The sequence below is a fragment of the Pelophylax lessonae genome (assembly GCF_965119305.1).
Source record: "Pelophylax lessonae genome assembly, chromosome: 1".
Taxonomy (NCBI): Eukaryota; Metazoa; Chordata; class Amphibia; order Anura; family Ranidae; genus Pelophylax; species Pelophylax lessonae.
Window position 1 is genome coordinate 718,602,438 of NC_138768.1, and position 11,788 is coordinate 718,614,225.

Here is an 11,788-nt window from a genome sequence, read left to right on the forward strand (position 1 = left end):
TTTAAGGCACAATAAAAAAACGCACGCCCTCCAGGTGACTTATTTTTTTTATCAAGGGGGGGGGGGGGGTGTTTTTTTCCACCTCACTGATATTTGAGAAACGCATGTCAAACACGCTGTAAATGCGCCATAAATACGCAGTAAATACAACAGGCGTTGGCAAGTTCACACTGGTAATCACACTGGAATGCGTTGTGCGTTCCTGTACGATTCAAATGTAAATCTGTGGGGTGCGATTTTAGCCCTTGTATGCATGCACTATTTTTGGAAACTCATTGCAACCGCATCGCATAGTCCTTCTGTACCATGCAGTCCGGTGGGGGCAAATGCACTGCGTTTGTGACCTACATTTGAGGTGTCATTGAATTAATATTGACACCCACTGCAGATTGCAAGTGCAGTTCATTTTGAATGTGGTGTGGGAAACGCGCACAGAACGCGAGATTTCCGCACCGCTTTCTGGTGTGAATCAGCTCTAAAGGTACATTACTATTGACTTAAATGGAAGCGTTGACAAGCTTCAACTCCTACCAGACTCCACATGTGGCTTCCTTTTTGCCATACAGAAACGTAAAGAGATGCAAATGCTACGTGTTTTCAAATGTGAACAGCTCTATCTGCTGTCCATATTATACATTGTAGGCTGCTTTGCTAGGCACTTGGTGTTTTTAATGCCAGTGTGAACAGTTCTTACAGCTAAATTTACACTCTGGCCAGCAAGCAGAACGAAAAAAAAGGCCCAAACCAATTCCCCCACCATCCACACACCTTCCCGAGTCGGATAGAGGAATCCTCCCCACTCAAAATTACCGTATATACTCGAGTATAAGTCGACCCAAATATAAGCCGAGGCCCCTAATTTTACCACAAAAAAAGTTGGAAAACGTATTGACTCGAGTATAAGCCTAGGGTGGAAAATGCAGCAGCTACCGGACCCAACTGGACCACCACGAGGCACAAAACAGGGGCTGCGGGCATGGTACAGGAGATGGCACAGGTCATGGTATAGGCATGGCACAGGTCATGGCACAGGCATGGCACAGATGATGGTATAGGCATGGCACAGGTCATGGTACAGGCATGGTACAGGCATGGCACAGATGATGGTATAGGCATGGCACAGGTGATGGTATAGGCATGGCATAGGTCATGGTGTAGGCATGGTACAGGCATGGCACAGATGATGGTATAGGCATGGCACAGGTGATGGTATTGGCATGGCACAGGTCATGGTACAGGCATGGCAAAGGTCATGGTACAGGCATGGCACAGTTAATGGTACAGGAGATGGTATAGGCATGGCACAGGTGATGGTATAGGCATAGCACAGGTGATGGTATAGGCATAGCACAGGTGATGGTACAGGCATGGCACAGTATGTTCAGGCATGGCACAGTAGGTATAGGCATGGCACAGGAGATGCAGTGCTGTTGGCATGGTACAGGAGAATGTCCTGTACCATGCCCACAGCACTGCATGAGGAAATGCAGGTGCTGCGGAGGAGTCTCACTTACATGTCGGTGAGGCACCTTCAATTTAAAAATCACGCTGCCCGGTGCCAATACGTCACCGCGAATGCGCCGCCGATGCTCGGGAAAGCCCGTACACGTTTGGCTATTCCCGGGCATGCGGAGCATGCGCGGTGACACGTCAGCGCCGGGCGGCGCCATTTTTAAAAAGACAGTGACTCGAGTATAAGCCGAGGGGGGCTTTTTCAGCATTAAAAAACACGCTGAAAAACTCAGCTTATACTCGAGTATATACGGTAGTCCAGCAGGGACCGGCTGAATTTCGATGTGATTGACTGTTGTTTGGACACACTGAAAAAAATTAATTGAACAGCTTCAAGACTGCAGGTGCTGATCAGTGTATTCTGACAACATAGAGTCCCCACTGTCAGAATACAAATGTGGAGCCCCTCACTTGTGTGGATGATGGGGAAATCCATTTTTTTTTTTGTTCAGCCCGCTGGCTGTACAAAAAACAAAGGCATGTATACCAGGGGTCTTGAATTAATATTTACCGAAGTCCAGTCAGTAAAGTTATCTTACACCATAGCCCCCTTTACATCAGTATCCTCAGCCCCCTTTCATATCACAACCCCCCTTAAAAGCACAGTCCCCCCTTTTAAATCAGTGTCCATGGTCCCCCTTTACATCACAGTCCCCCCTTTAACCACTTAAGGACTGACTGGACTCTTACCTGTCGGTGAGGCGCCTTCGATTTAAAAATTGCGCCGCCTGGCGCCAATACATCACCGCGAATGTGCCGCCGATGCTCGGGAAAGCCCGTACACGTTCGCCTTTTCCCGTGATGGCAAGTGGAACTGCAGATCGTTCGTAGGAAAGACAGTACGGAGGTCTGCCTATGTAAACAAGGCAAACCGCCATTCTGTCACAGGAACGAGAGATCTTGTGTTCCTGCTAAACAGGAACACAGATGTCCCTCTTCCTGCAGTCAGTCCATACCCCACACACTAAGAAAGCTTCCCTGCCACAGTCATTTATACAGTGCATTTTTTTAGCGCTGAACACTGTATTGATGTCACTGGTCCCCAAAAAGTGTCACTTAGTGTCAGATTTGTTTTCTGGAATGTCACAGTCCTGCTAAAAATCCCTGATTGCCGCCATTACTAGTAAAAACAATAAAAAAATTAAAAGTCCAAAAATCTATCCCATAATTTGTAGACGCTATAACTTTTGCACAAACCAATAAACATACGCTTTTTGTGATTTTTTTTTTTTTACCAAATATATATAGCAGAATACAATTGGCCTAAAATATTGAAAAGAAATTAGATTTTTTACATTTTGTTATTGGATGTGTTTTATAGCAGAAAGTAAAAAATATAAAACTTTCTGCCTTTTTTTGTTTATAGCGCAAGAAATAAAAACTGCGAAGGTGATCAAATACCACCAAAAGAAAGCCCTATGTGTGGGAAAAAAAGGACATCAATTTTATTTAGGTACAGCGTTGCATGACTGCGCAATTGTCAGTTAAAACAACGCAATGCCATATCGCAAAAAATGGCCTGGTCAGGAAGGGGGTAAAACCTTCCAGGGCTGAAGTGGTTAAAGCAATCCAATATTGTCCCCAGTTCCCCTTCACATTACAACCCCTTTTACATTGGAGTGCCCCTTTACATCCTAATGTACCTTTATAAGACAGTGCTCCCTAATCACAGTGCCTCTTTAAGTCACAGTGCCCCTTTAAGTCACAGTGTCGCTTACATCACAGTGCCCCTTTCAATGTAAGATTCCCCTGCACTTATTTTCGGCAGAGTAGAGGCTCTTATCAGCTGTGTGAGACTGAGTTCCCACCTGGCAGCCCCTGTCATCCTCACACATGCTCCCACTCTTCGTGCCAATCTTCAGTGACAGCCAGGTGGGAGACTCGGGAGAGCTCACACAGCTGATAGGTGGTGGCCTCGGTCTGGATAGGACTGTCACTCTGTCAGCCTCCGAACCTTGGTCTGCCATTTAGTGATCCCTCATGTATACCCAGCTTACGGAAGGGAGTAGGATAATCCTGATTTTTCAGATACTAAGAACAGTAGATTGTATACGTGTATTATAGATAAAAAGAGGGATAACTGGATGGAGCATTAAAGGGACAGAAAATCAGATAGATGGATAGGCTGGACAGCCCAAAGCCAGTGCTGTATCCTGGCCTAGGCCAACAAGGCCCGGGCCTAGGGCGGCACTTTGCAGGGGGGGCAGCAAAAAAAATATTTCATTATTTGTAAAATGACTATGGACTTCCTATTTATTATACAAGTAAGTGAAATAATCCTATAATTACAATCAGTGGCAGCGAACACAAGTCCAAATATCTTAAAAGAGTAATCTTACTAATCCCGTGGCATAAGGCTGTACTAATGGGCACTGATGGGGCTGCACTGGTGACCACTGATGAGGCCACACTGATATGCTGCACTGATGGGCAGTAAAGAGGCGGCACTGATAAGGCTGTACTGATGAGGCTGAACTTATGGGAACTGATGAAGCTATGCTGAAGGGCACTGATAGACTGTGGTTATGGTCTGTGGTTTACAGATGACAGGGTAGGTCATAAACAGGAAGGGGTGTGGTCTTCACAGGAAGGGGTGGGTCATATTTAAATTAGGGGTGCACAAATTTAGTCAGGCCTAGGGCAGCACAAAACCTAAATACACCACTGCCCAAAGCCTTGTACACAGTGACAGCTCAGGTCAGAGCCGCTGTATTAACAATCCAATGTTAGTACAGCTGTCTCCCCTGCTGAACTATCGTGTACTGATAGGGGTGTGGCCCCCACCAGAACACTCTTTTCAGTGCTCTCAGCCATTTAAGAGCGCTTATCAAGAGCCGATTGGCAGACCTTCTTCGGTCATGCCCCTTTGACAGAAGCTGGCCAGCTACTTTCAGGATAGCTGCCATTCACACCGGCTAAATGGCGGCCGATTTCCATTAAACAGGTCGATGCCAGCTGACATTTGGCCGGTGTGTACTAGGCTTTAAAGTGTGCCATAAATTACTGGAATTCTGTCTGATTCCTGCCGTGCCAGCATCACATGGCTTAACAACAGTTGACTTTTCAATCAGCTCTTGTCGAAGGAGCTGGGTAGAAAATTGTCATCCAATCAGATGCAGCCACTGTTCAGGTATTCTGATAGCCATGGGTGCCAACTGACAGAATACAATAGGAGGCAGGGGAGATTCTGCCATCCATGCTGTTTAGCATGGATAGAGGTATCTATTAGATGTCTGTTGTTCGGCCCGCAGGCGGAATAAGAGAAACGTGGTTGTGTATGTCTAGTCTAAACTGGCCATACACCAGTAGATTATCAAATTATTAAATTATTAGGTGTGTTAAATTTGGTGTTATCGCTCTCATTCTCTCATACTGGTCACTGGAGGTTTAGCATGGCACCTCATTGGAAAGAACTCTCTGAGAATATGAAAAAAGAATTGTTGCTCTATATAAAGATGGTCACTAGGCTATAAGATGATTGCCAACACCCTGAATATTAGCTGCAGCATGGTGGCCAAGACCATACAGCGGTTTAACAGGACAGGTTCCACTCAGAACAGGCCTCACCATGGTCAACCAAAGAAGTTGGGTGCACATGCTCAACATCATATCCAGAGGTTGTCTTTGGGAAATAGACTTATGAGTGCTGCCAGCATTGCTGCAGAGGTTGAAGTATGTCTTGCCTACAGTCAAGCATGGGGGTTGGAGTGTCATGGTCTGGGGCTGCATGAGTGCTGCCAGCACTGGGGAGATACAGTTCATTGAGGGAACCATGAATGCCAACATGTACTGTGACATACTGAAGCAGAGCATGATGCCCTCCCTTCAGAGACTTTCAGAGATGCAGTATTCCAACATGCTAATGACCCTAAACACACCTCCAAGACGACCACTTGCCTTGCTAAAGAAGTGGAGGGTAAATGTGATGGACTGGCCAAGCATGTCTCCAGACCTAAACCCTATTGAGCATCTGTGGAGCATCCTCAAATGGAAGGTGGAGGAGCGCAAGGTCTCTGACATCCACCGACTCTGTGATCCATGGAGGAGTGGAAGAGGACTCCAGTGGCAACCTGTGAAGCTTTTGTGAACTCCATGCCCAAGAGGGTTAAGGCAGTGCTGGAAAAAAATGGTGGCCACAAAAAATATTGACACTTTGGGCCCAGTTTGGACATTGTCACTTAGGGGTGTACTGGTGACCTGGTGAGAACCTGGGATTTCCTCTCACTTCCTGTTTTGGCTATGGGACATGAATAGAAGTAAAATCCCCCCAATGGGAGACAGATGGCAAAAAAAACACAGCGGTTATAGGGGTTATAACCCTTTCTTACTATATACACTAGTCAAAAAAATTAAAGAAACTTTTTTTAATCAGAGTACAGCATCAAGTCATATAAAATCCTGGGATATTGATCTAGTCAGTTAAGTAGCAAAGGGGGTTGTTAATCAGTTTAATTTGCTTTGCTGTTCATGAAATTAACAACCGGTGCACTAGATGGGCAACAATGAGACGACCTCCAAAACAGGAATGGTTTTACATTTTTTTCTCTACTCATCTTTTCTGACTGTTTTTCACTAGTTTTTCATTTGGCTAGGGTCGGTGTCACTGCTGGTAGCATGAGACAATACCTGGACCCTATAGAGGTTGTGCAGGCTGTCCAACCCCTCCAGAATGGCACATCAATACGTGTCATTGCCAGAAGGTTTGCTGTGTCTCCCAGCACAATCTCAAGAGCATGGAGGAGATTCCAGGAGACAGGCAGTTACTCTAGGAGAGCTGGACAGGACCGTAGAAGGTCCTTAACCTATCAGCAGGACCGGTATCTGCTCATTTGTGCAGGGAGGAACAGGATGAACACTGCCAGAGCTCTACAAAATTACCTCCAGCAGGCCACTGGTATAAATATCTCTTACCAAGCAATCAGAAACAGACTTCATGAGGGTGGCCTGAGGGCCCAATGTCCTCTAGTGGGCCCTGTGCTCACTGCCTGGCACCGTGGAGCTCGATTGGCATTTACCATTGAACATCAGAATTGGCAGGTCCGCCACAGGCACCCTGTGCTTTCCAAAGACAAGAGTAGGTTCACCCTAAGCACTTGTGACAGACGTGAAAGGGTCTGGAGAAGCCATGGAGAATGTTATGCTGCCTGTAACATCTTTCAGCATCACCGGTTTGGGGGTGGGTCAATGATAGTGTGGGGAGGCATATCCATGGAGGGAGGCACAGACCTCTACAGGCTAGACAATGGTACCCTTACTGCCATCAGGTATCAGGATGAAAACCTTGGACCCATTGTCAGACTCTATACTGGTGCAGTGGTCCTGGGTTCCTCCTGGTGCACGACAATGCCCAGCCTCATGGGGCAAGAGTATGCAGCCAGTTCCTGGAGGATGAAGGAATTTATACCATTGAATGGCCTCCACGCTTGCTCTAAATCCAATAAAAACACCCCTGGGACATTATGTTTTGGTCCATCTGACACCGCCAGGTTGCACCTGTCTGTTCAGGAGCTCAGTGATGCCCTGGTCCAGATCTGGGAGGAAATACCCCAGTACAATATCCGTCGTCTCATTAGGAGCATGCCCTGACATTGTCAGGCATGCATACAAGCACGTGGGGGCCAATAAAACTACTGAATACCAATTTAAGTTGCTGCAATGAAATTTCAGCAAAATGGACTAGCCTGCTGCATCATTTTTTCACTTTGATTTTCGGGGTGTCTTTGAATTCAGCCCTCTGTAGGTTAATCATTTTCATTTCCATCAAATGATGTGGCATCCTTTCATTCCTAACACATTACTCAGTGCATATCAGTATAGATATCCAGCATGATATTTTTCCCCATTGAGATCTGATGTGTTTTCAAAGTGTTCATTTCATTTTTTTAAGCAGTGTATAAAATGACAATGAAAGTTTTGCCTTTAGTCCTTTAATGCATGCAAACACCAGCGTTGACACACGCATTTTGAAAGAGCAATGATAAAATAATATTTTTACACTTTGTAGAACCGACAATGACTCTCAACATAATTTGGTAGCATATATAACAAGTGGATTCATTTACAGAACAAGCCATGTGCTTTATGTGTGTTTGTGTCATTCAGAGTTTACTTTATGTGACCACGGCTTGACACTTTGCCATTTATTGAGTACGTCCCTGAAGAATATTGACATTTCAAGGTACAGTTAGCAGGTTTATGTATTTCCAGCCAGACATGTCTATTGTTACCTGGAGATAAAATTCTGTTGATGGCCTTGGTTATATTACTAGGGCAAGATAAAAGCATTTTCCAGTCAGGATTCAAGTATAAATTCGACAGGTAGGGGTATAAAAGCACATACCGTATGTACAACTGATATAAATGGAGATGAAATGAACACAAGGAGAGAAAGCCTCCACTGCAGTATATAGCAGTGTTTCTCAACCTTTTTTCAGTCGAGGCACCCTTTAAAATGATAGACAATCTCAAGGCACCCTTTAAAAGGTATGGACAGTCTTGAGGCACCCCATTCTAAAATGTAAAAAACGATTTTAATAGTATTACATAATGCAGCAGCATTGACACACGTAGGACACCCAACATTAGAGGTGATTTATTCTTCCAAAGCAAATACAATTTTGCACACTGGTATAGACTAGTATTCCAATGTTTCTCTTCTCCCTCAGTTTCTCTCCGTCAGTCAGCTAATGTCACCCCAGTGCTTGATCCACCTTCTGGCTTGTATACAATTTTTGATACATTTTTAAGCATTTTGCCAAGGCACCCCTGAAGAACCCTCAGGGCACCCTGGTTGAAAAAGGCTGGTATATAGTAATGGAGGGGTGACTATACAGATATACTATGTATACATTCAGAAGATTAGTCACTTTTGATGTTTTTATAACTTTGTGTAAAAGCATGGCACTATAGTGTGTCCTATTGTGCCACTCTGTACTCTAAATATAAGACCAAGAAGTAAAATGGTAACTGTAGGAAACAGATAATAGGATTCCTTTGTATTTTATGTAGCAGGTTTTCCAATGCCTGTGGCCTTAGGTGGGTGGGTCTGCCATTGTTAACGGTTACCTTTTCAGCCCATGTGAGCTGCGACCCTGAGTGTGAGAACTGAGACATCGACAACTCTGGCATCTTCGTTTGGTTGTCTTATTGTAGTTTTAGGGGATGGGAGAAGTAAATGAGTGGGATACTCCTTTGGCTCGACTATGTACAATTCTGGGACTTTTGTAGTAAAAATGCCCGTTAGCACTGTCTTGATGCCAGCCGACCCTAGCCAACGCTTACTGATGCTTTAAACACATGGTATCTCTGAAAGCTGTGCTGGAACTCTGACTTAAGTCTAACAGATCCAGGACTGTAGAACATTGAACATCTGACACTGCTTGCACTGCAAAGTCACTGACTACTCTCTCCAGCCTTGCCCTGGCTTTAGGTAGCTTGCTGTGTATTCCTGAATCGCTGCAACTCTCGACTGATGCACTCACACTGTGCATTAATTCTTCAGGGCCCAAACTGCAGGCGCCCTTTTAACACTTCAGGGTCCTCAACCTAGGTACCCCCTCTATCACTTCAGGGTCCTCTGACTAGGTACCCCCTTGACAGCTAGCTGACACCTTGGATCCTAGAACCTTCTCCGGAGTGGTCCCCACTGACTCTAGGCAGACCCCCAGGGGCAATCTTCAGTACTCACGACCTGTGTAGGCTTTCCTGGGACTGGACCCCTCTTTCTCTCCGCTGGTTCTCGGCACACCGGATCCCCTCAGCTCAACTCAGCACTCTCTGGATTCTCAAGCTGCACCCGAGACATCCTGACAGGAGGAGAGACAGCCATCCTCTCCCTCTGGGACTCTGCTCCCTGAGGGTGCAAACCACTTAAGATAGGGTGATCAGACGTCCCCGGTTTCTGGAAACAGTCCCCGATTATAGGGGCTGTCCCCAGATAAAATTGCCCCCAGGTAAAGAATGTGTTCTGATTTTCTTTGCAGGTTTAACAATAGCGTCCTCAGCTCGGGCAGCTGCAGGATGAACCATCTTAGCAACATTTGTGATTGGCCTGAAGTCACATGTCGCATGCCAAGATTATGTGATCTTCCCAGTCCCTCCCCTCTCAGCTTGTGCAGACTTCATTGTGGGATGTAAAGATGTGGATTGTTTGCTGCCTTTCCCTTGCTGATGATGGTGACCTGCTGTGCACACCTACTCTTAACAAAGTAGGCTCAGGTGTTAATAAACCATACCCCTTTAAGCCCCTCCCACTATAAGCACAACTGGGCCACACCCAAAATTAGGTATGGCACACTTTGCATGCTGTTATTATCCCCAACCCCTGCTCCACCTCTGTTAAAAATGGGCATGGTCAGGGTGTCCCCCAAGTTCATTGGTAACCTTACCTTAAAGGCTAACTCTACCCTTTGAACTATGTTACAACTAATTTTTGGGTATGACATGTAACATGGTGCAAATTGGACCCCCCAAACCACCCTCCTCATGACAGCATGCAGGGGTTCTTCTCACATGCCCCCCCCCCCCTTACCTCTTCAGCAGCTGTTACTTTTTAGAATTAATGAACTATAGACATGTGCAATTAGTTTTGTTACATATCAAAATTCAGATTACATTAATGTTATTCGGGGATTCAGATGTATCAACATAGTGAATGTGACAAATTTCAACAAATCTGAAATAAATTATAATGAACTATCTGAATATTGATTTAAATATGAAAAAAATGTTAAATTAGAAAATGTATTTGAATTCGAACTAGAGACATATTGGAATAAGTAAGGTATAAAAGTGAAATAGGATGATGATTCCTACTTAGGCTACTTAATAGAAAAGAAAATAATCGAATAGAAAAGAATAGAACAGATAATAGAACAGCATAGTTTTAGCACTAATTACTGTAGTAATGTCACTGGTCCCCCCCAAAAGTGTCAAAAATGTCAGTTAGGGGTCCGATCTGTCCAACGCAATGTCGCAGTTCCGCAAAAAATCGCAGATCGCCGCCATTACTAGTAAAAAATAAAAAAAACAATAAAAATGACAGAAATCTTTCCCGTAGTTAGTAGACGCTATAACTTTTGCGCAAACCAATCAAAATACACTTACTGCGTTTTTTTTTTTTTTTACCAAAAATATTTAGCAGAAAACAAATTGGTCTAAAATGTTAAACACTTTAGATTTTAAATTTTTAATTTTTTTGAGAATGGTATATAGCAGAATGTGAAAAATATATATATATTTTTTTCAGAATTGTCGCTCTTTTTTTGTTTATAGCGCAAAAAATAAAAATCGCACAGGTGATCAAATACCACCAAAAGAAAGCTCTATTTGTGGGGGAAAAAATTTTATTTAAGTACAGTGTCACACAACCGCGCAATTGTCCTTTAAATTGATGCAGTGCAGAATCGCAAAATATGGCCTGGTCATTAAGGGGGAATATGTTCCGGTACAGAAGTGGTTAAAGGAGTTGTAGAGGCAGGAGGTTTTTTTATCTTAACGCATTCTTTGCATTAAGATAAAACACCTTCTGGGTGTAGCAGTGTCCCCACCACCCCCTAATACTTGACTGATGTCCTTCTCTGTCCAGGGATGTCCACGAGTCCCTCGGCCGTTGGGGACTCTCCCTCCTGATTGGCTGGGACACAGCCACGACACCATTGGCTCCCATGGCTGTCAATCAAAGCTAGTTAGCCAGCCAGGAGAGAGAGGGGATGGGGCCGAATGGCAGCTTCGTGTCTGAATGGACACACTGAGCTGTGACTTGGGCACGGGTGCCCCCATAGCAAGCTGCTTGCTGTGGGGGCACTCGACTGGAGGGAGGGACCAGGAGCAGAGACGAGGGGCCCGAGAAGAGGAGGATCCAGGCCACTACGTGCAAAATCAACTGCACAGAGGAGGCAAGTATAACATGTTTGTTATTTTTTTGGGAAAAAAACGAGACTTTATAATCACTTTAAGTCACTGTGTTGCCTTTAATAGATAAGGTACATTTAGGGGAATTCATAAAGAAAGTTTACTCTTAAATACTAAACTGACTAAGTGGGCGATGCCAGAAACCCTGCGAATTCAGTGTGGGTAAAAAAAGACACCCATGCAATCTGATTCTGGTGCGGACAAAAAAAAGGGTCCTGCACGAGTTTGGTCCGGATGCAAATTCAGCCATACAGTTTGTATGGCTGAATTTGCATTGCACAGACATTGCATGTGATCTGCACAGCAATGTGGTGTGAATCACATGCGATGTCTGGCATCACACCAATAGAGGCGTACCTAGGGT